General features: G+C 47.7%; 1 long non-coding RNA gene across 1 annotated transcript; it reads right to left on the reverse strand.

The window, feature by feature from the left end:
• Window positions 1-356: 356 nt before the first annotated feature.
• Window positions 357-6,356, reverse strand: LOC148119604 (uncharacterized). Its single transcript, XR_015735187.1, has 3 exons — window positions 5,783-6,356; window positions 1,044-1,597; window positions 357-735 (listed from the first exon to the last, which is right to left on the reverse strand). It is a non-coding gene; the product is annotated as an uncharacterized LOC148119604 (long non-coding RNA).
• Between the last annotated feature and the right edge of the window lie 17,591 nt (window positions 6,357-23,947).

Consider the following 23,947-nt stretch of genomic DNA (forward strand, 5'->3'; position numbering starts at 1 on the left):
CCCCACATCTTTCTGTTCCCTCTCCCTGGGTCTTCTCTATCTTGCCCCATAAGTTTCTGGGTTTTTTTTTCTGGAAGCTGGGGACAGAGGCCCTCGAGCACGCCACGTCAGCCCTCTGCAACCCAGCCGAGCTCTTCAGTTTCAGTCTGACTCCGGCTCACCGTCACACCACACTCCTGTCTGACCGTGACCTGCTCTAATAGGTTCTTTTTTTAAATTTTTTTTCAAAGTTTATTAAATTATGAAAGTTTCCATTTCTGCCCCTCCTCCCAACACCCTCCCACTCCCCCCCCTCCTCCCTCTCCATCTCTAAGAGCAGTCAGGGTTTCCTGCCCTGTGGGTAGTTCAAGTTCCTCTCCCCTCCCTCCAGGTCCAGGAAGGTGAGTGTCCAGACGGACTGGATCCCCAAAATCCAGTATATGCAGAGGAAACAAGTCCCAGTGTCATTGTCAATGGCTTTTCAGAAAGACTCTGGGCCAGCCACATTCAGAGAGTCCGGCCACATTCAGAGAATCTGGTTGGATCGCGTGCTCGTTCAGTCCCAGTCCAACTGGCCTTGGTAAACTCTCATTAGATCCGTCCCCTTGTATCAGTGGGTGATCGCATCCCTCGCAGTCCTTATTTCCTTTTTCATTTTCTTCGTCCTTCTGCTCCTCATTTGGACCATGGGGGGCTCAGTCTGGTGCTCCAATGTGGGTCTCCGTCTGTATCGCCATCCATCGTCGGATGAAGGATCTATGGTGATAAGCAAAATCTTCATCAGTATGGTTATAGGCCAAGGCCGGTTCAGGCACCCTCTCCTCTGTCTAGAGAACAGTCTGGGGATCTCTCCTTGGACCTGGGATCCCATTTATAATCAAGTCTCCTGTAAACCCTAAAATGACTCCCTTAGTTGAAATATATTCTTCCCTGATCTCATATCCATCCTTCCTCCCTCCCCCCATCCCAGTCCACCTAGCTTTCCCCATTCCTCCCCTACTCCCTTCTCTCTAACCCTCTCCCCTTCCAACAACCCTCCCACCCCGCCATGCACCCGAGGTTACCTGGGACTCTTGTCTATTTCCAATCTCCAGGCAGATAGCTACATGATTTTCATCAGGTTCACCTTCTTATTTAGCTTCTCTAGGATCACAAATAATAGGCTCAAAGACCTTTAATTATGGTTAGAATCCACATATGAGTGAATACATACCATATTCCTCTTTTTGGGTCTGGCTTACCTCACTCAGTAAAGCGTTTTTCTAATAGGTTCTTAATTGTCTCCTCTGTCTTCAGGTACTTCCCACGGCACAAAGCACGGAGCAAGTCTGGCCGTGCAGGCCTTTCACTGGGGACCTTCCAAGCCCTCGAGGTGTACAAAATGAAGGTCAGTCCTTAGCCTTGGCATTTGCAGCCTTCATAGTCTGTATCCAACCTGTATTTGTCTCCTGTCTCCCGAGTCCATGCTCCAAGAGCTCTTGATAATACAGATTTCTGCATCTGAGGGCTCCGTTGTCAGAGACTCCTCTGTATGGGGCTAGACCACAGTCATCCGTCCATCCATTCGTTTGTAGTTAGCTGTCTCTGCAGTGCTGGGAAGGAGCTTGGTGTTTGCAGCCTGCAAGACAAGTGCTGGTCCTGAGCTGCATCCAGTCCCACCCCACCCCCTTTTCTGAGTGTGGAAGATTGGCAGTTTCGGTATAGTCGAGGACAGCACACCCCAGTCTCTGGGGTAATGACGGTGAATAATGGACAAAGGACAAAGATTTTTTTTTTGTTTTTTTTTTGTTTTTTTTGAGGCTCATAGCTCTGACTAGCTTCAAAATTTTTATGTAGCTGAGGCTGACCTTGAACTGGTGATCCTTCTGACTCTGTCTCTTGAGTTCTGGGATGACAGGACTACACAACCATGCCTGGCTGGTGTGTATGTGTCTCTGTGTGTACACATGCATTTGAGTGTGCCTGTGTGTATTTTAAATTTTTGAGGCAGGATATTATTATTCTGTAGTCTGGGAGTTCTAAACTTCCTAAGCAGTCTATAGGATGACCTTAAACACCCCATCCTCCTGCCTCCACACTGCAAGTGCTGAGATTATAGGTGCAGCTCCATAATGATTTAATGATGTGCCTGTGGTTTTTGCTATAAAGCTCAAACTGGCCTGGATTCTCCCACCCCAGCCTCCTGAGTTTACAGGGGTCAATCACTGCACTCAGCTTTTGTTTTGTTTTGTAATCAGCATATAAAGTACCAGGCTTTATTATGCTTTTTTCATCCATACTTTGTTCTTGTTGACCCCCTCTCTGTTCCCCTCCCCCCCATCCACCTCCTGCTGGTCCCCACTCCCCATTCTTTCCCTCAGGGCACACATATTCAGTTACTCTTTCCCCCCCTTTCCTAACCCTTCCTTAAGGCCTCTTTTTCTCCTCTCATGATCTCCTATCTAGTTTCATGACCTATAACCACACACAACCCTCACACATATGTACACAACACAAAAATTAAGACCTAGGGTGTATGTATGAAAATATGTGCTATTTGTCTGGATTATTTTGTTTAACATAATAATTTATCATTTCATTCATTTTCCAGCAAATATCATGATTGCATTTTTTAATGCCTCAAGCGGTATAGTATTTGTGTGTATGTGTTGTATGCATGGGTATGTATGTGTGTGTTTGGGTGTGCTTACCTGTACATGCGCCTGTGAAAGACCTACTTCCAGTGTCTCCCTGGAACACCTTCCATTTTGTTCTTTTGGGACAGGGCTCTCAATGAACCTGGAACTTGGTATTTCTGATGGCCTGGCCAACAGCAAACACTCTACCTCCCAAGCAACGGGGGAGTTACAGGGGTGCCGCACCAAATCCTGCTCTTACATGAATGCCAGGGATCTGAACTTGGTCCTCCCTGTAGCTCTTTACCCATGCAGTCGTTACCCCCGACCTCTAAGTAATATTTCTTGAACAACGGTTGACATGAACCAGTGATCATCACCTCGTTGCCACAGCCTGGATAATTCTAGAATCCCCTGCTTTCTCCTGGCATTTATCATTTCTAGTAAAGTGATCTGACAGCGCAAGATGACGTCCAAGTTTATGCTTCTGTTTGCTGAAGTTTAGAAAGTTGTACACAGACGAAGAAGACCCCTCCTTCCATATCGGAGAAAAGTGAGTCTCCTCACCGCCGCATCACGGGGCAGTGTTCCGAAGTGAGCAGGTGTGGCAGGGAACAACGGGTGAGCTATAATTAGCCTGCTGTCAATTTGAATTTCATTTAATTAACGCAGCCTTCTTCTAGTATTAGCTAAGTCGTTTGGAAACACTAGAGGAGAATTTGCCTCTCTTGGGATGCAGTCTGTATTAGAAATAGAAAAGGCAAATTGAATATCAAATAAACTGATACTGGGCATTTTGTCTGAGGACTTCATTTATTTGCAGCCTAAATGCACAGCGCTCAGGGTGACCTCAGATTCAGGTGCACTAAAAAGGGCGAGTCTCTGCACTCCACCTCTGGCTAGCTGTCTGAGTTTCGAGGGACGGAGCCAGGCTCTGCACTAGTTCAGCAGTGTTTGTTTGCGACAGTGTCTCCTCCTGAATGGCCTTGGAGTCTTTACGTAGTGCAGCTCAGGCTGGTCCCCGACCTGCTGCCGCCCCCTCCCTCCTTCCCTCCCTCCCTCCCTCCCTCCCTCCCTCCCTCCCTCCCTCCCTCCCTCCCTTCCTTCATTTAGCACTACTGACTATGTAATGGCTACTCTCCACCTCTTCAAACTTCTACCCCATTGCTGTCAGACCCTTTCCTGCGTGAGCCACCATACTATGCTTACTGAGAATAGGGATGAACACACTAGTGACAGCTGGGCTACACCTACCAACGGAGCTACAGCTTAGCTTTTCTCTTTCTCTCCCCTCTTTTGTTTCTTTTTCATTTTCTGTTCTTCCTCCTCCTTTATTTTATTTTATTATTTATCTATTTATTTTGATTTTTTGAGACAGGGTTTCTCTGTTGTAACAACCCTGGCTATCCTGGAGTTAACTCTGTAGACCAGCCTGGCCTCAAACTCACAGAGATCCTCCTGCTTCTGCCTCCTGAGCGCTGGGATTAAAGGTGTGCACCACTGTGGCCCAGCCTTCCTCTTCTTTTAAAGACAGGGTTTCACACAGTTCTTGTGGGCTGTGACCTTGCTGTGTAGCTGAGGAAGACCCTACACTCTTGATCCTCACACCTTTGCCTCCCAGTGTCAGAATTGTGGCCCTGTGCACCTCATCCAGCTTTACTTCTGTGTCTGAGACAGATTCTCAGAGCTAGCCTGGAACTCGTGGCTACTCTCCTGTCTCGGTCTCCAAAGCAGTGCCACTACATGTGCGAACTACCAGGCCTGGGTCAGCTCTGTGTTTGCAGAGTATTTCTTCTGGATCACTCTTCTCTCAGAGCACAGATTCCTGCTGAGGTTGGTGGAAAGCTCCGAGGAAGACTCGGGCCCACAGAAACATAGGTGCAGTCCACCACAGCCTCACAGTGAGCAGGAAGGAGCTGCTGGGGTTCCTAGTCTGCATCCTGTACATATATCTAAACCTAATCGCCTTCAATTCTAGCCAAACACTTACTTATAAAAACATGCTACAGATGATCAATCTGGTGCGTAAAAATAAGAAACCACATAAACAACCCAAAACAAAAATCCCTGACTAGGGCTCATGTGTATGTGTATGAGTGTGTGTGTGTGTGTGTGTGTGTATCACTGGGGATTAAATAGGATCTTGTCCATTCAACAAACACGTGCTTTTGGAAGAGTATCTCTTGAATCACTATTGTTCACAGATCTTTAATCATTTACTGCTTAGAAAAGCCATTTAAACTGGGTGGTGGTGGAGCAGGCTTTTAATCCCAGCACTTGAGAGGCAGAGGTAGGTGGGTCTCTGTGAGTTCAAGGCCAGTCTGGTCTATAGAGTGAGTTCCAGGACAGCCAGGGCTACTTAGAGAAACCCTATCTCTTTCTCCACCAAAAGATATTTAATGCTAGTACCACTTAGTATCCCCATGTTACAGGCAGGAAGAAGGCACTTGAAGGTTAATTAACTTCTTCAAGGCAACTCAGTCAATAAAGATTCATTCTGCTCACAAGAAAACTCATATTCTTTGCACGATTCACTGTTGTGTATCATACCCAAAGGGGAGGGAGATAAATTGCCTACTGTTCTGAGGTTCCAGCCTGCATAAGGTAAGGACAGGAACATATGCTTAGGGCCTAAGGAAGGAGGCTAAGCACCTTGAGGAAGGAGAAAGGTTTAGAAGCACATCCCTGTTGTGGAGGGCCCTGGGAGCAGGTGCAGTGGTGAGCTAGAGCGACCGTTCAGGAGAACGTGTGTGTTCCGCCGTGACTGAGTAGAAAGGAGCTGCCAAAGAATTCTCTACTGGAGCCCTAGAAAAATTCAGGGTGTGTTCAGAGCTCAGAAAGTCCCTCAGGGCAGCAAAGGAGCCTTCAGAAGACTTGAGGGTGCAAAACAAACAGTCAAGGCCTTATGGGTGATGTGGTCTCAGTGTGGGCAGAGGTGAGGTCAAATGTCTGGCTAGAAAGACCCTGCTAGAAGTGAAGTGGCCCAGAGAGCGTGAATCCCAGGAGAGAGACAAGAAGAAGGGACTCTGGCAAAAAGAAGAGGAAGGGTGTCTTGGATTTGGGGACAATCTAAAGAGAAGGAAAGCACGCTTCCCGGGGGTAGGAAACACTTGATCTGGGGTCCGGTGGTCTCAAAATGTGCAGTTTCGGGTGACAAGAGGTGGGAAGAAAGCAGAGGGGACAAGTACCTGGTAGTCTGTGAAGGCCCGGCGGCTTGGGGTCAGGTTAGTGAGGTGTTGCCTGAGCTTCGGGCTCCCATGGAAGCGTTCTGCCCCAGTGGTCTGCTGGAAAAGGTTAACTGCTCTGACACCGCCTGACGACTCTCCCGAGAGAAGTGTGAAACAAGGATTTGGACTCTTAGTAAAGAACAATGGCACTAGCTGGCTAAACAGCCACCAAGTTCCCGAGAAGTGAACGGACTCCATTCTGAAAGACTGGCGTGCTTCTCCTGTGGACTGGAGGGTTGACGCTGAGATCAATGGTAGTCATGGTAGGCTTCCTCCTTAATGTTTATTTTTCTTCTGGTTATATTTCAGACAATTAACAGTGGCTAATGACTCAGCCTTTCAAGTAATTACCGCCAGCGGTGAGCGACTCCTGTAGGAATGTGTCTCTCACACAGTGGCTATGGGAGCGAAGGGAATTTATGGCAACGGGAAGCTCCTCCAGGCTACAGCAACACTATCAGACTTCAATCCCCCTTTATATCTCTATTTGTGGCTTGGGAAAAAAATGATGACGATAATTAAGTACCTTCTAAAATGTCCAGGTAGTCTCTTCCTCCCATCTCCCCTTTCCCTCCCTATACTAGGACACCAGGGAAGGCTGACTGTGACAGAGGTGACGGACCCTGTGCTGTTTGGCTTAGAGATGTTTCTTCTCTCCCAGGTGTGAAAGCCTGTTAGTGAAAGTTTCATCTCAGCCTTGTAAATAATTAATCCCCCGTTTCTTCGAAAAGCCTGGCAAAGCAAGCGTGCAATAACAGACCATAAAACACTCCCTAATTGAGCAAGGGTTCGCTCTTGTCGCAGGCTCAGGCCCACTGGAATGTGCTGAAGTCACATTCCAGCACCTTCCAGCCAGGGCGCCAAAGGGGATGAATGGGACCGCATCTGTGCTGCTGTCCCAAAGCAGGAGGGAGACCCGGAGAGGCCTGGAGACACGTGTGGGAAGCAAAGGTGGGGGACCCCGGAAGGCAGCTGGTCTGCAAGGGGAAAGCAGCTCAGGAGGAAGCAATGGACAGACGGGGCCGCAGGGCAGAAGAGTGGACGCCTCGTGGAGGGGCGGAGAGCTACAGACATTCTTCAGGAGTCCCATCAGCCTCCCACCCCACACAAGGCAGTTGGAAATAAAAACCTGACTATAGTTCTTATTTTTGAGTCAGGACCTTACTTTGTACCCCAAGCTGGCGTCAAACCCACAGTGCCCTTCCGCCGCCTCCCAAATGCTGGGACAGCCATGTACGCGCTCCAGTGGGCGACTGAATGAAGACATCTTACTGCGTTACAGTTAGTAAACGCTTAAAAACACAAGTAGAGTTCATAAAGAATGAGCACACACACACACACACACACACATATACACACACACACACTCACATCCTGATAAACAAAAGCAGCAAACCGTACAAAACACAAACCTTTAAATGGTCTATGATCATTTTTTTTTTTAAAAGACAAAATCTCTTAGTATAGCTGGGTCGTGGAGGCACATGCCTTTAATCCTAGCACTTGGGAGGCAGAGGCAGGCGGATATCCATGTGTTTGAGGCCAGCCTGGTCTACAGACCTAGTTTCAGCACAGCCAGGGCTACAAAGAAACTGTGTCTTGAAAAACCAAAGTAAGTAAGTAAGTAAATAAATAAATAAAAAAATAAATCTCTTAATACATTACCAGGCTGGCCTTAAAACTCATTGTGTTGCCCAGGCTAGCCTCCGAACTTGAAATCCTCCTGCCTCAGCCCTGAGTGTTGTGATTACAGGTTTACGCCATTACAACCAGCTGTGATGAACTCTTTAGTTTATCATTTACTCAGATTGTGGGGTTGGTTTTGAAAATTAACTCACATCATGCCCCAAAGTCCCCAAACCTGCTTTGCATTTTCTCTTCTCCCCTCCCAGCTCTCTCCTGTCTCTCATGAGACAGAATCTTAGGTAGCCCAGTCTGACTTTGAACTCATTATGTAGCTAAGGCTAACCCTCAACCCCTGATGGCCCTGCATATCTTTCCTACATGCTTGGATTACAAGTTAATTCACCTCACTTGGCTTGCTCGGGTCTCCTCTTTTCTCTTCCTTCTCCTTTCCCCCTTGCCTCTGTCCTCTCTCAATCCTCTTCTTCGTTTGTTTTTTTTTTCTTGTTTTTATTTTGCTTATTGAAACAGGGTTTCTCTGTGTAACAGTCCTAGCTGTCCTGGAAGTAGCTCTTGTAGACCAGGCTGACCTTGAACCCACGTGGAGATCCTCCTGCCTCTCCCTCACCAGTGCTGGGATTAAAGACGTGCATCACCACTGCCCAGCTTCAATCCTCTTTATTTGCAGACAGAATCTTGCTATATAGCCTAGGCTGTCTTCAAATTTAGCCTCCTGAATGGTGAGATTATGTGTGCGTGCCTCCGGCCTTCAATATTTTTTCTTAAGAACTTTAGTGAGGTGCTACAGCTTACTTTAGTACTCACAGGCTTGCTTTGACTTGTACTGGGTGGGAGGGGTCAAACCAGGGCTCTGGGCACTGTGCCAACCCAAAGCCCCATTGTTCAGTTGTTTTATATTACTTTTCAGGGTTGTGTAGTTAGTTCTACGCCCCAGCTTGAAGGTGTTTCCTTTGTCCAGTAAGACCTTTCTTGTTCCTTGCACTTAAGTCTCATCCCTACCTCAAGTCTTAGGCAACACTGACTGCCCTTCTGTCTGTGGATTTGGCCACGCTATACGCTTCACACAGAAGGAATTCACAATATGTGATCCTTTAGAGTTGGCCTCTTGCAATTTCCACATCTTTGTTTCGTCTTTTTGTTTTGTGTGTTTGTTTGTTTGAGTCAGGCTCTCCCTGTGTAGCTTAGGCCAATCCTCTTTCCTCAGTCTCTGAGTGTCTAGGTTCCAGGTTTGGGTCACTAACTGGCTTTACATTTGTATGGGTTAAGGCTTGACCCCAGTCGCAAGGATCAATATTTCATGCTTTCTCTCTTCTCCAAAGTCTCTCTGTGGTCCAAGCTGTCCAGGAGCATGCTATGGAGCTGATCCTGCTGACTCAGCTCCCCAGTGTTGGTTGTGTACGAACCACCATGCTAGCCATGATTTCATTCCTCCACTGCCAGCAGCGATGCAGCTCAGAACCACACCACCTTCCACTTATTGGCAGACGACGGGCACTTGGTCCCATGTTTCAGTCATTGTGAGCAATGCTGCCATGAACGCTCTATGTGATGGAGTATGCATTTTCCTTTCCCCCCAACTGACACGGTAAACTCACAACATTTTGAGACATGTTTTGCAAGTGGCTGTACCATTTTACTAATAACATACGAAAGTGCAAAAATATATGTACCTTTCTTCACATTCTTGGTGTTGTATTATGATCTGATGCTTAAAATTAGAGCCAGGATACTGGGTGTGAAGTGGCAGTGTTTTTGTATGTGTTTGTGCACGTGTGTGTGTGTGTGTGTGTGTGCTTGTAATTTATTTTACTTTTGTGTGTATGAGTGTTTTGCCTGCACTGTATATCTGTGTACTACATGTGTGAGTGGCACCTCAGGAAGATATGAGAGGGCATTGTGTCCCTGGAGCTGGAGTTACAGGTGGCTTTGAGCCGCCATGTGAGTCACATATTCCTTGAGATTGTAAGTAGGCCGTGTGCTGCTCCTTTTCTGTTCAATGTACAATTGCCACATGTTCGTCTCACGAATTTATTTGTAATTTCCTGTTGGCACATCATGTTCCTTCTTTGGCCAGTCAGTCCACTCTGCGTTTCCCACTGCTACGTCTTTGATGCTGGCATGTAGTGTAAACTTTACTCGATGAATGAACGAAACACAGGACTAATAAATCAGTTGCCCAAACAAAATCACCCCCGTAGGTAGCTGGGGAGAAGCAGAGAAGTCTGGAGCCGCGCCAGCTCTGGTGAACGCAGAACTAGGGGCGAGGGTTCCCTCCCGGCTTTCTTTGCTTCCCCTCTGGGTCTCTCTTATCTGGGTGTCCAACCGTAAAGGAATGAAGGTGACTCTTGGCCTCCCCCAGGAACAGCTTGGAGAATTCCTTAAAGTAGTTAAGGAGAGTTATGTTCTTGCTTTGTCTAAAAGACAGAGCCTTCTTACGAACTCAGGCTGCCTGGAATTCAAGATCCTCCTGCCTTAGTTTCTCAATACAGGCAGGCTTCACAATGACCACATTTTTCTTTTAGTTTGTTTGCTTGTTGTTTTGTTTTGTTTTTAGTTTGAGGAGAGTCTTCCCATGCTCTTCAGGCTAGCCTCATGATCTTCCAGCCTCAACCACCCAAGTGGGGAATTTCACTGTGCCCACAAAGGACATAAGTTATAGACTTAGATATTATTCATTTATTCAGTATATACATTTATAGCCAGGTGGTGATGGCACACGCCTTTAACCCCAGCACTCAGGAGGGAGAGGCAGGTGAATCTTTGTGAGTTCAAGGTCAGCCTGGTCTACTGAGTGAGTTCCAGGGTGGTGAAACCCTATCTCGAAAAAACAACACTAACAACAATACACACACACATACACACACACACACACACACACACACACACACACACCACACACACACACTCGTGTCTCTTGTCAAGTCTCTGACACTTGGGGACTGAGTGGTAGACAGGGCCGGTATTTTTCCCTGCCTCAAAGAAGTAAAGTAGTCAGTTTCCAGGCCTCAAGGGCTTTGCTCTGTGATCTTGTCGATGTTATGTAATCCCTGGCCCTCTTTACTCATAAAACAAAAAAGACGAATCATTTGATTTTGATTAACTAAAGTAATCACACAAGCAGATACCTGCTACAGCCCTAAATAGGTATTAGAAGCCCACTTCAGCTTCCCTTCATAGCTTATCAAGCTTTGAGTGAGTTCCCGAACAACAAGGACTTACTATTTCTTAGCCAGGTCCAGTGGCGCCCCTGTATTCCTTGCTGAGGGAGGCTGGAGTTTCAGAGTGGGTGTGTGAGGGTGGGTGTGTTTGGATGCGGTGGCACGGACCTGTAGTCTAGGCACTTGAGAGGAGGCAGGGGCAGAAGACTTCAAGATCGAGGCTAGCCTTGGCTACATAGTCAGCCCATGCCTAAAATCCAAGGTTGTGGATCTAGTTCAGTTTGGGGGCACTTCTCAGAATGAACAAGACCCTGGGTTTAATTCCCAGGACTGAGAAAAGGCTCATCATCTTTAAATTTGCTCATTCTGGAGGATGACACTCGGTAAAGAACATATTTCGACGACAGACCAGAAGCTTGTACAACAGAATACACAGATTGTGCTCCCTCAACTCATTCCTCAGAGGTCAGCACCGGGAACAGTGCTGTTCTCCACATCTGGGAAGCTTTCTACACATAAGCATGTAAAAATATATCCTTAGAAAACAAAGGCAAGGAGACTGAGAAACCCCACAGCTTCCACAGACCTTCCCACAGCAACCTGTATCGGAGAGCCATCCAATACAGGATACGCTGTCCTCATTTGAAGTATTTTAAAATGCCTTCAGCACTGCCTTGCACACCCCTTTGATTCCAGCACTCCTGAAGGACAGGCGGCTGGGTCTCCATAGCAATTTCCAGGACAAGCAAAGCTGTGCAGTGAGACCCTGCTTTAAAAAAAAATACATACTAAGTGTCAGGTGCACACCTTCAATCCTAGCACTTGGGAGGCAGAGGCAGGAGAATCTCTGTGAGTTTGAGACTGGTTTGATCTACACAGTGAGTTCCAGGACAGCCAGAGCTACAGAGAAAAACTGTCTCAAGTTAATTAATTAACTATTTAATTACTCTCAATGCAACTAGTCCCAAACTTTCTGAGAGTCTGGTCTTGGCTCTCTTTTACTCCCTACTCTAAATGCTCTCCCTCAGACCCATAGCTTCTGAGAGGGAAGGCTGGAACCTGCCCCTGTGTTTCCTTAGTCTGTGGCTCCTGTGGTCTAACCAGCAGCAGAGAGTGAGTGTGTGGGGGCGGGCGGGCTGGCAAAAAGAAGGAAGAGAAAGCAAAATTTCCAGATGTCTTTGAGAAAGAGCAATGAGAACAAAACCAAATCTACTCATAAGGGATGGCACCCTGAAGTACAAATATTTACGCACAATTGTGGGAAGAAGTGTTCTGGAAGGGTCCAGGCAGTGGGGGCGGGGACACTAGGCTGTTAAGAAGGTAGGGACAGACGCATGAGAAAGCAGAGTCTGTGGGCGTGGAAGTGGCTTAAGGTGGTGTGCTTGGGGCCATGGGGGGGCGGGAAGAAATGTTCCCTAGAAATGCAATAGGGTAGAAAGGGGGGAGGGAAAGGGAGATCCTCTCAGAGTATTGGTAGTGAGCCTAGGCCCCGTGCCCCAGGACGGCTGGTGGAAGCCTGCCCCTCAGCACTGAAATCCAGGCTTTGTCTCCTCCACTTTCCACCTGTCTGTTCTTCCCCCAGCCCGACTCTCAGCCCAGCAGCAGGTTTTCACTTCTGTGAGGGGCTTTTGCAAGAACTCAGCCCCCACCAAGGCTCTTATGACAGACGTCTGCTCCTCCCCAGCCACCTCTCTGAGATTGGGCACACCCCAGCTAATCCAGAGAGATAGATTCCAAAGACCATGGAAGATAAGGAAAACTCTTTGGCCATTCTACTTTTTTTGTCTCTTTCCATTGGCTGCTCATTTAATCTTGGTTCCTTGGGGGCATCTCTATCTCCACCTGAACCAGAAAAGTAAGAGTATAGAATGATTTGGGGCTTCTAAATTTGGCTTGTGAAACCTGTCTCCCTAGCCCACAAGTCAAGCTCAGAGCCCGTGTTTAGAAGCGCCAGTCCCTGGGCGGGGCTTTCCTAGACAGCTGTACCATGCCTCTGAGCAGGTGAAGTTCCAGCCAAGTTTATATTGGGCGGGTAATAAAATTAAGGGCAATAAAACCAGATAAACCACCTCATTACAGAGGTTTACTGGTAAAGCTGCTCCAAGGAGAACAGGAGGTGAGAGGAAGAATTCAAATTCTTTGCTAAGTTCTTTCATAAACTATAGGACGTCACTTGATGATGGGGCTGGTCTGAGAAGTGCTTCTGTGGACGCTTTTGTGCAAATATCATTGAGTCTTTATGCAACCTAGGTGGTGGGGCTGGCTCCATACCTCACCTGGGCCATGTGGTATAGCCACAGTGCTTACCCGGGCCACGTGATATAGCCATGGTGCTCAGCTGGGCCGTGTGGTGTAGCCACGGTGTTCAGCCGGGCCGCCTGGTATAGCCACGGTGCTCAGCCGGGCCACCTGGTATAGCCATGGTGCTCACCTGGGCTGTGTGGTACAGCCACGGTCGCTCACCATGTCGTGCAGCACCATTATGCTGCATTTGTTGCATGTAAAGTGAGAGGAAAGTCTCTGAAATGGTCTCTTCCTTTCTCTGCCTTTGCTTTCCCAGAGTTGGGGTCCAGTCCTGCTCCACCATACCTAGCCATCCTCTGGAAATGCACACATGCCCTTCTTTCTTGTTACTAGAAGATCATCATTAAACTGCCCAACATATCTCAACTGAGAGCGTGGGGAGCCTATGCCAGTCTGTCTAAACCCAAAGAACCTGAAAGTTGATCCATGCCTGAAAATCAAACTAGCTTTGTATTTTGAAGGGACTACTTCCTTTCCCTTTCTTAAAATTTATTTTTGTTTGTATGGGTGTTTTACCTGCGTGTGAATCTGTGCATCACATGTATGCCTGATGCCTCTACCGGCCGGAAGAGCACGGATGTATGTCAGATGCTCTGAGACCACAGTTACAGACAGTTACAGTCATGTGGGTGCTGGGAATTGGAACTGGATCCTCTGGAAGAGCAGCCAGTGCTCTTAACTGCTGAACTCTTAACTACTCCCCAGCCCAAGGAACCATTTTTCCAACTTTTGGCAGCATGGTGATCGCCGCCTGGAAAGAGTTAAGAAGGAAAGACGCGCTGGGGTGTAGCTCAGCGGAGAGCAGCTGCCTGGCATACACGAGCCCTGGGCTTGCTGTTTTCTGCTACAGAGAAAGCATGGAATCAGTGTTCCCAAACTTGCTTCTCTCTCTTTCTCTCTCTCTCTCTCTCTCTCTCTCTCTCTCTCTCTCTCTCTCTCTCTCACACACACACACACACACACAAACACACACGCACACACCACCTGTACACAAACATACCTTCACTTGCACGTAGGTAAACAAATAACTGAATTAAGATGTGCCTCTAAGCCTCGTCCATTCATCGCACAGGTTCTCACTCTGTAGTACAAGCTGCCTAGAACACTTCATTCACCTGTCTCAGCCTCCTAAATGGTGAGATTATAGATGTGCCTCACCACTTATGGCTTTAAAGCTTCCCTCCCTCCCTCCCTTCCTCCCTCCCTCCCTTCCTCCCTCCCTCTCTCTCTTCCTCCCTCCCTCCCATCCTTTTCTTCTTGTGCCAGGGTCCTGTGTAGCTCAGACAGGACTTAAACGCCCGTGTAGCCAAGGCTGACTTTGAACTGCTCCTTCTGCTCCAGCTTCCCTGTGCTGGGATCACAGACACGTACTATTACATGTGTCTAACCTATGTTGTAGGAATCAGATTTTAAAATTGGGAAACCAGGCATTGAGGAGATGGCTCAGGGAGTAAGGTGCCTGCTGCACAGACACGAGGACCTGAGCTCAGATCCCTAGCAGCTACATAAGAGTCTTGGTGGTGTTCATCCGTCACCCCAGCGCTGGGGACAAGAGACAAACAGATCCCTGGGGATTGTTGGCTAGCCAGTCTAGCTAAAACGATTAGCTTCAGGTTCAGTGAGGTCCTTTCTCAAAAAAATATGGTAGAAAGATAGAGGAAGACACTCAGTCTGGCCTATGTATGCATGTATACTCAGGGTCAAGCACCAATACACGCATACACACATATGTACAAGCATCCCCCATGTATGCACATACACACACAACACATATAACAAATAAATGTTTACAATTAGTAAATAAATAAAATGTTTAAAATTGGGAAATCAGTAGAGATCCCACCATAACCTACCCCAACTTATGCTAAGGCCCCTGCCTGACCAGATACCTCTCTCCTCTGTGTGTGTGTGTGTGTGTGTGTGTGTGTGTGTGTGTGTATGCATGTGTGTTTACAAAGGGCAGAGCAGAACTACCTTAGATGTGGGTCTTATATCATATGTGTTATATTATTTACTATCACAAGAAGAACAGTTTTTGTTGTTTTTGGTGTTGTTTTGTTTTGTTTGAGATCGGTCTCTTTGTTTCTTTGGGTGTCCTGGAATGAGTACACAAGGCTGGCCTTGAACTAAAAGAAATCCCCTTACCTCTACCTCTTGAGTCTTGGAATTAAAGGTATGTGCCATCATATCTACCCAGTTTTGTTGTTGCTTGTTTTTGATTCGTTTTTGTTTTTTTTTATTTTGAGACTGGGTTTCTCTGTGTAACTGCCCCTGCTGTCCTGGAACTCGCTTTATAGACCAGGCTGGCCTCAAACTCACAAAGATCCACATGCCTTTGGCTCCCAAGTGCTGGAATTAAAGTGTGCACCACTACTGCCCAGCTGGCGTTTTTATTTTTTAAGACCAGATCTCCCACTTTCTAGGCAGACCTTGAACTTGTGAGCCTCCTGCCTCAGCCTCCAGAGTAGCTGGGTTGGTCTGATCCGTCCCCAAGTGGAAAGACATTCAAGACTGTGGAGGAGCAGGAGCAGACACCCTGAGTGTTCGAGAAGCACTGGGGAAATGATTTACAAATGTGTCACCGGGAAGACGTTTCTCTTTCTAGAAAATCCAAACCCAGCTAAAGGAAGCGAGCCCAAGGCAGAGGGTGGGTTTCCAGACGCCTAAACTTTATCCCTGCTGATGCAGATGGTCCCCGCATAGCCAAACCTCAGCTCAGAATATTTCTCTGAAGGACCAGGAGCTCACACACACGGATCCAGTTCAATCCTGTCGTAGCAGAGCTTGCTAGGTGGACATAGGAGGGTTTTAGTGCCACTCAGCCTCCAGACACTAGCCGGCCAGGGAGGGCTAAGCCCTGCAAAGACTCCTCTCCAGTGCGGAGCGATCCCAACATGCCGTCAGGTCCTCTTTCTGCAACTATCTCAGGGACTGCATTTGGAAAGAGGGTTGCTTTGATTTGTGACTGCTCTTTATAGCATGCTGAGTCCGCAGCCAGCTGTGGCAGGACAGGGTACAGCCGAGTGTCCCGTCGGCACTGTATGTGACAGCATCTGACATCCTTTCTGTGGCTGCAGTCAGACTCCCCAACATGGCTTGGAGAGTAAAGGGCAGAAGGAGACAACTAACCCAATGCTCGATGTCAGAATGCCACAACCCTGGCTATTGGTGAGCGAGCCTCCCGTGATACTGGAGTTTGCTACTGTGCGGCCAAGTAAGTTAGAACACACAGATGGTTAATAATAATATAAAGAGTTTGTTCCAGATGAGACGACATGTGTGTGGTCTGTGTGTATGAGTGTATTTGTGTGTGTGTGGTATGTATGGTGTGTGTGGTGTGTATATGCTGTGTATGTGAGTGAGTGTGTGGTTTGTGTGGTGTGTATGAGTGAGTATGTGTGGTGTGTAGGTGTGTTTGTGTATGTGTGGTGCGTGTGTGTGTGTTTGTGTGTGTGTGTGGCATGTGTAACCTGGATCTCACAAATGCTAGTCATGTATTTTACCACTGAGATACAAGCCCATGTTCAGATCTCAGTTGTAATTATTTGGAACTGAGCTTGTAACTCTGAGGTGGAGAATGTCCTTAGTGTGCCTAGGTGCTACGTTTAATCCCCAGCAGATACAGAGAAAAGACTATTTTACAGGTAATAGGAGCTAGAGGACCCAATTTCAAATGTTCAAAAGAAAATAAAAAATAAGTCCAATTCCTACCAAAATTCTTCAGCCGTTTAATCCCTTCTCTTGAGGCAAGCAAAATAATCATTTTTAATGTATCTGTTTAGAAACATTTTATACATTTTCAAATACACACACACACACACACAATGCCCATCTTCCTTCCAACCTTCTTTTCATATCTCCTTATCTTTCTTATTAAAATAGATATATTAATTTTTATGTATATGAAATCTCTCTACACGCACATGCACACGGACACATGCACGTACACACACACACACACACACACACACACACACACACACACACACTCAAGCACCACATGTGTGCCTGTTGCTCTTGGAGTCAGAAAAGGGTATCAGGTCCCTCCGGATGGTTGTGAACTGCTGTGTGGTTCTGGGAACTGAAGCTCAGTCCTCTTAGCTGGTGAGCCATCTCCCCCACTCCCCTCCCCCAGTCTGAGATAGGGCCTCACACTCTAGCCCAGGCTGGCCCATCTTGGTCTCACACTTGCTGCCATCCTGAGTATTTTAATCACAGGTGAGAGTCACAGCTGGCTTGAAGCAAACACCACCAGGGTCTTGAAGGTTTCTCTGGCTGGTCTGGAACTCCTAGGCTCAAGCAACCCACTGCTTCGGACTCCTAGCAGACACTGGCAATCCTGGGCCACTACACCTGTGTTTACATTCTTTTAAGACTTACATAGTAATGTATCGCACATAATTGTGCAATAGGTACTAGTTTTTAAAATAATATACGCTGACTGCTCCACATTAGTTCTATTGGGATTCAAGCTGAAGATCAGAAAAGCAAAGCAGCCAAGCCACCAGAGCTCTCACCTCCACCAAGGCTCAGACAGACAGGACTGTCCGCTGAGCTCAGACTGCACTGCTGTCTGCCAGACCTCAGACGAAGACTGAGCCTGAAGCCGTCTCCTCCCGTCTTTTATTCCTCTCTAGTGCTGGGGTTAAAGACGTGCACCACCACTGCCTGACCTGTGTGGCTGACTAGTGTGGCTGCTTTGCATTCTGATCTTCAGGCAAGCTTTATTTATTAAAACACAAGTAAAATATCACTATACTCCAACTTGTGGCAATTATCCTGCCTCCCCTTCCTGCTGAATATACAGGAGCACATTACCGTGATGCTTTTGTTTTTCTTTGTTTTTGGAGGTGAGGAACAGTGTGTCACTATGTAGCCCTGCTTGGCTAGAACCTGTTACGGAGACTTGGCTGGTCTTGAACTCACAGAGATCTGCCGGCATCTCTGATTACTGATTCTTAAATCCATGAAATGCTTCCCTGACTTATGGGGTTACAAGCATGAACTATCATGCTTAGTCCTGAGACTACTTTAGGGAAAGAGAGAGAGAGAGAGAGAGAGAGAGAGAGAGAGAGAGAGAATAGAAACTGTAATTTGGTGATGCCCTGAGTGCTGGGATCACAAGCATAAGCCACCATGCCTGGTTATAACTGTTAATAACTTTGTTTCATGCAGTAATTTTTCTGAGTGCCCAGAGAAGCCTTTGGGAAGCTCTTTTCCGTACTCAGGCATGACACCAGAAGGTCCTTTTAACCGTGTTCCACATATCCAACTATTCTTTAACTTGATTCTCCACTTTCTTAGCAGAGTGACCCCCTGTAACTTTTGGCCAGCATTCCCGTTCGCTTTGTCGTGAGTGGCCCTTGGTCTTTGCACCCACACATTACAATTTGTACACAGAAGGAAGAGGGGGGTAACCCCAAAGGTGAATCTGTGACCAGACTGGCCAAAGGGCCTTTCCAGCTCTGCGCTTGATCAGCAGTTTCCGACGAAGGGGGCTGGCCTTGTTTCCTTTTAGGAGAAAGCGGTGGGCCCACACAGTGTGGAACAAGCAGGACGCACTTCTGATCTCAGCCTTGATTCCTTCCGAATCCTGCCCATCAGTAAACACACAGACTGTGGTAACTGGATGACGCTTCATTCAGAACGGGGAAGCTTGGAAATGTCTACGCTTTCGAAAATAGATGGACAACCAGATACTACTGAGTGAGTCTGAAACTGTCAGAAAAGTGAAATAAACAAATAAACACCACAAAGGATGGGGGGAGAGCAAACTCCAGTTATTTACAGCGATGGCCAAAGCATTTTTACTAAGGGGCAGGTCTACTAAGGTTTAAATATGAAGTGCCCCCAACTCTTTCTGGTGGGCGCCGGCTTTCTCTGCCTTCCTCAGCAACCCTGTGAACAGCCACTTGGGTCACCCTTCTGGCACCACTGACGGAGCCCTTGTCCTTGACGTTAGAGCCGCGAGGAGCCGCAGTCACCACGACGACGCAACTGCAGGCCGACATAAAAGCTTTCCTCAGGTTGTTTCTGCTGGGGATCCGGTCACAGCTGGAGGAGACGTTCCTAGGAGAGGGCTCAGCGCAGATGTGTGGCTTACAGTGCACAGATGTTTCTGCGAAATTTAAAAAATACCGTTTCAAGTTAGAAAGATTAATCCTATGGATCACGAATCAGAAATAATCTTAACAGTAATTGCTGATTTATATATTCCATTGCAGCCATTAAGTTCCCCATCAGAGCAACACACTTCCTTGACTGAACTCTCTAACGCAAAGCAGGCCAAGGTCCTGCACACAGTGGCCACTAACGGGACTGCAGTGTGCACTGCGCACAGTGGCCACTAACGGGACTGCAGTGACTGCACACAGTGGCCACTAACGGGACTGCAGTGTGCACTGCGCACAGTGGCTGCTGACGGGACTGCAGTGTACACTGCGCACAGTGGCCGCTGACGGGACTGCAGTGTGCACTGCGCACAGTGGCCGCTGACGGGACTGCAGTGTGCACTGCGCACAGTGGCCGCTGACGGGACTGCAGTGTGCACTGCACACAGTGGTCGCTGACTGGACTGCAGTGTGCAGAAGCAAGAAACCGCAAACCTCTCACAGTCGAGCTGTGTTTACGTTAATAAAAAGCTTTTCCAAACATATTCCAGCTGTTTGCATCTGGAAGGTTCTGTCAAAGACTTCTGAGTTAAGGGCTCAATGCTAGTATGGTGCGTATGGGAAGTGCCGAAATCTAAGCAGTGCCTCCCCATTCTGTGTCCCCAGCATGGGCGTGTCTGCCCCAAATCCCAGGAATGGGGGTGCTGAGGAAGGAGCTCTGTGACTTCTAGGCAGTGGGGAATACGCAGCGAGACTTTGTTTAGTTGGGGGGGGGGGTCTAGTGGAGATTTCAATCAAGGAGGACCGTGGGTCTCTAGCTTCTTCCTTTTTCTTTTGTCCTGGCCATGAGGCGAGCACCTTCCTCCCTCATGCTCCCACGGTGCCATGCTGCCTCACCTCAGGCCTGACACAGTGGGTCCAGCTGCTGTGGGCTAGAATCTGCCGGACTGCAGACCAAATACATAGCATCTGCTTATCTCTGCTGTCCGAACTGCTTTACTGTCTCCTCCCTTCTCACAGGTGTTCTCACCAACCTCACCGAGACTGTCGAGGATTCCCCAGGCGACGTCAGCTCCCTGACATCCATCATCCTGCCTCCGACCTGTTTTCCCTTCTCACTGGGCCAGCAGCAAAGGATTGTTCTTTCTGTGTACTGATGCAAGTTGCCCATGCTTTTGACAGTCAGGGTGGTCTTCTCCCTCTACACCTTGTTACCATAGTGATTTTTTTTCTTTTTTTCACCAGCATTAAAAACTTCTGTCCTCGATGCCAGGCATTGTTTTAACTCTGTCCCTTATGTCTGAGTGCGTCCCCGATCCCGTTGGAAAGTCTGCTTTGTCATTTCCAGGGAAGTCTCTGTATTTTCTTTTCCTCTTGAGAATATTTTCTCCGGGGAGTTGTGGTGCACACCTTTAACCTCAGCACTCAAAGGCAGAGGCAGGTGGATCTCTGAGTTCAAGGCCAGGCTGGTCTACAGCAAGTTCCAGGACAGTCAGGGCTACACAGAGAAACCCTGCATCGGGGGGAAAATAAAAGAATATTTTTCTCTGAAGTTTGGTTCCCAAGGGTTTTTCTATCCTGCTATATAAATGGTGTTAAGAAACAGATAAGTTTGTCTGCGGTGCCACCAAGGAGATTGCTCACACGCTCCTAGTTTTCCTCATGGGACTTTCTCATGTGAGGAGGTTTCATATGAAGTGGTCAAGGCACCCACAATGACTTGTGGGTATATGTCCATGCATGCACGTGTTCATGTATGTGTGTATGTACATGTGGTGGTCGAGGAACAGCTTTGGGTATTAGACTCAGGTACTACTGCATTTGGCTTTTTGTGGGTTCTGGGGATCTGAACTCAGGTCATTGGGTTTGTGCAGTGAACACTCTACTGACGGAGCCATCTCCGGGCCCAAGGTGGGGGATTCTTTGATTCATCCAGCAAAGGTGTTTCCCATTAGCAGGTTCAACTCCATCGTTTCTAACAACAGAACTAAGCATTCCTGCCCTTGGCTTTCACTTCTAACACGACGTCCTCTAGGTAGGAACACCACCACCCACTCAGTGGCTCAGCTGAGAAGACATCCTCCTCCTATCTTCCAACACTCTCCCTTGCTATGTGTCCTCCCAAACTCCTCTCCCTACTGTGCATCCTTCTCATTAACTGGCCGCCAAGAGTCTCCCATCTCCTTCCAGTCACCATGCCAAAGCCCACTCAGCATCTTTCCACAAAAGCATGCCTGACCACTGAGTCTCCCCTTAAGCTCTTCAGTGCCTTCTCCATGGTATTAGGATGAACCCAGAACTCCTGAAGACTCTGGGGCTCTGTGGGACTGTTCTAGTTTGTGCTCCTGCGATAGAACACCATGACCAAAAGCAACTTACAAAGAAAGAATTCATTTCCGCTTCCAGTTCCGTGGAAGATGGTCCCTAATGGGGTGGGGGAGTCAAGGCAGCAATTGGCTGAAGTTCTCAAAGCTGGGCCCCAAGTGACATAGTTCTTCCAACAAGGTTTCACCTTTTCCATAGCTTTTAAAACCCCCCAAACAGTGCCATTGAATGGGGATGAGTGTTCAAATATGTGAGGCTCGGGAGGACATTTCTTATTTAGCCCACCGCAAGGACCGTCCTTGGTGTGGTTTGATTATGACTATAACCCACTGGCTGGTGGGATGCTCAACTCTGGGAAGTGATGCTAGCTGAAAGAAGATGGTCACCGGGGCTGGCCGTGTCTCTGACCTCTACACTGGCATCCAGCCTGCTTGGTCCACTTTGCTTCCCAGTGGCCGTAAGGTGACATGTTTCTGCTGCCACGATGTTCCTCTCAACCACATGGGTCTAGTCACCATGAACTGAACTGCCAAGACCGTGAGCTGAAGGAACTCCTCCTCCTTAGGTTGTTTTCTCAACACCCGTCCCAGCAGTGGGAAGTCGGACACTTGCTTCACCCCCAGCTTGCGGTTTGTAACACAGTGTTCTGCCTTTTTCCAGAGACTGCCCTTTGCAAAGAAAGCCGCCTTGTGACCCTTTCAGGCCACCTAAGAGCATCCTTCAGAGTCCCCCATTCAAGTTAAAGGAAAAGATAATCTACCATTCTAGTCTTAGATATTACTCCTTCAGAAAGGCTACAGTTCTTCTATAACCCGTCCTGATCATTATATAACTATATTTGTAGGTGTCTTTAACATCTGTGATGTTGTTAACTTGTTCTGACTTATTTTTGAGACAGGGTCTCAGTATGTGGCCCAGGCTGGCCTGAACTGACAGCAACCCCCCTACCAGCCTCCCAAATGCTGGATGGGCGAGCCCCGCCGTGCCTGGCAAGGTGCTAATCTGCAGGCAGTGAGATTGCACTGCATTTGAGTGGCTGATGGGAAATCATTTCTCAGAAATGCTTTTTGTTTCTCTTTCTTTTCTTTTCTTTCTTGCAGTGCTGGGATTTAAATGCAGGGACTCACATACAGCACAGAGCCTCACTCCAACCAGGAATCCTTTACTTCTGACTACTAATTTAAGATTTATTTACAATAGATTTCCATAACATTCTCACTTATCACATTGTATGAACCTTTGGAAAATAAAACATGTAACATACACAACACATATAAACAACACATATAGCACATAGATATGATAGATTTATCTAGCTTTATTAAGAGAGAGAGAGGCTTCTACACTAGACACATCAAATTCTGATTTTTTTCTCTTTGAGATGGGGTCTTGCTCTGTATCTCAGGCTGACCTGGGACTTACTAGGTAGCCCAAGCTAGCCTTGAATTCAGAGCCATCTCCATGCCTCTGTTTTCCAAAGCTGGGATTACAGTCATGAGCAATTTTGCCTGGAAAATAACTCTTGTGCAGGTGATTTATTAGTCATTGGCTGTTTCCCAGGGGTACTCCTTATTTAACAGTGTGTTCTGTGGTTTGAGTTTTAGCTGTCCTCCTAAGGGAAATGTGCCCAGGGTTGCTCCCTAGTGTGGTCTATTGGGAGGTGCTGGAATCTTTTCATAGTATGGCCTAGGAGGAGGGCCCTAGTTATGGGGCCCTGCGTTTGAAGGGGATTGTAGGGCTTCAGTCTCTTCCTCTTTCTGTTTCCTGGCCATGAGCAGCTTTGCAGTCTTGTTCTGCCAGGAACTCCTGCCATGACCTGCTGTCTTGCCACAGGCTCTGGGCTGCAGTACCAACCTGTCATAGACTCTACCCTTCAAAAGTCCAAGTCATGATAATAAATCGTTTGTCCTTGGAAGTTGAGTACTTGTTAGAATGTTGGCAGGACACAGCATATGGGCTGGGGGTAAGAACATGTGCTGAGCATGCATGGAGCCCTGGGTCAGTCCCAGCATCAAAAATAAACAACAGACTTTTTAAAGTGGTGGCTATTTTTACCCTGGCTCTGGAGAGCAGCCATGTCACACGCCTGTCAATTGGGTCATGTTTTACAGTTACACTGGACTCTGATGACGTCCGATGGCTGAGACAGATCTCCAGCCGTGCCACCGAGGGATCTTCTCTGGGATCATGTGCTGCCTCTTGGATCACGAACATTTCCCCGTGTCTGGCTCTCTCTGACTTCATCCCCGCCAGAGGAACGTAGCCAGGCTCACACTGCCCTTGGTGTCCCGAGAGCTTGTCCTTGTGGGGTTTCCCGCTGTGCTGCTGGAGATGGAACTCACGGCCTAACACACTTGGTTTTGATGTCTCACTCCATTGGTTCTTGGGATGCCCACCACATGACTGTGGAGCCAACTGTCGGAAGTCTGGATAACCACTTGCAGAGGGTGTGGAGGGCCTATATCTTGGGAGAAGACTCCATTTTGGATGGATATAAGGGGGCAAGTAAGGTAGTCTGGCTGGAGAGAGCAGCAAGCCCCTGGCTGGAGTCGGGAGTGAGCAGAGCGGGGAGGGAGGGCTAGTTA

This window comes from Myodes glareolus, chromosome 16 (assembly GCF_982192425.1).
Source record: "Myodes glareolus chromosome 16, mMyoGla1.1, whole genome shotgun sequence".
In the NCBI taxonomy this organism is placed as follows: domain Eukaryota; kingdom Metazoa; phylum Chordata; class Mammalia; order Rodentia; family Cricetidae; genus Myodes; species Myodes glareolus.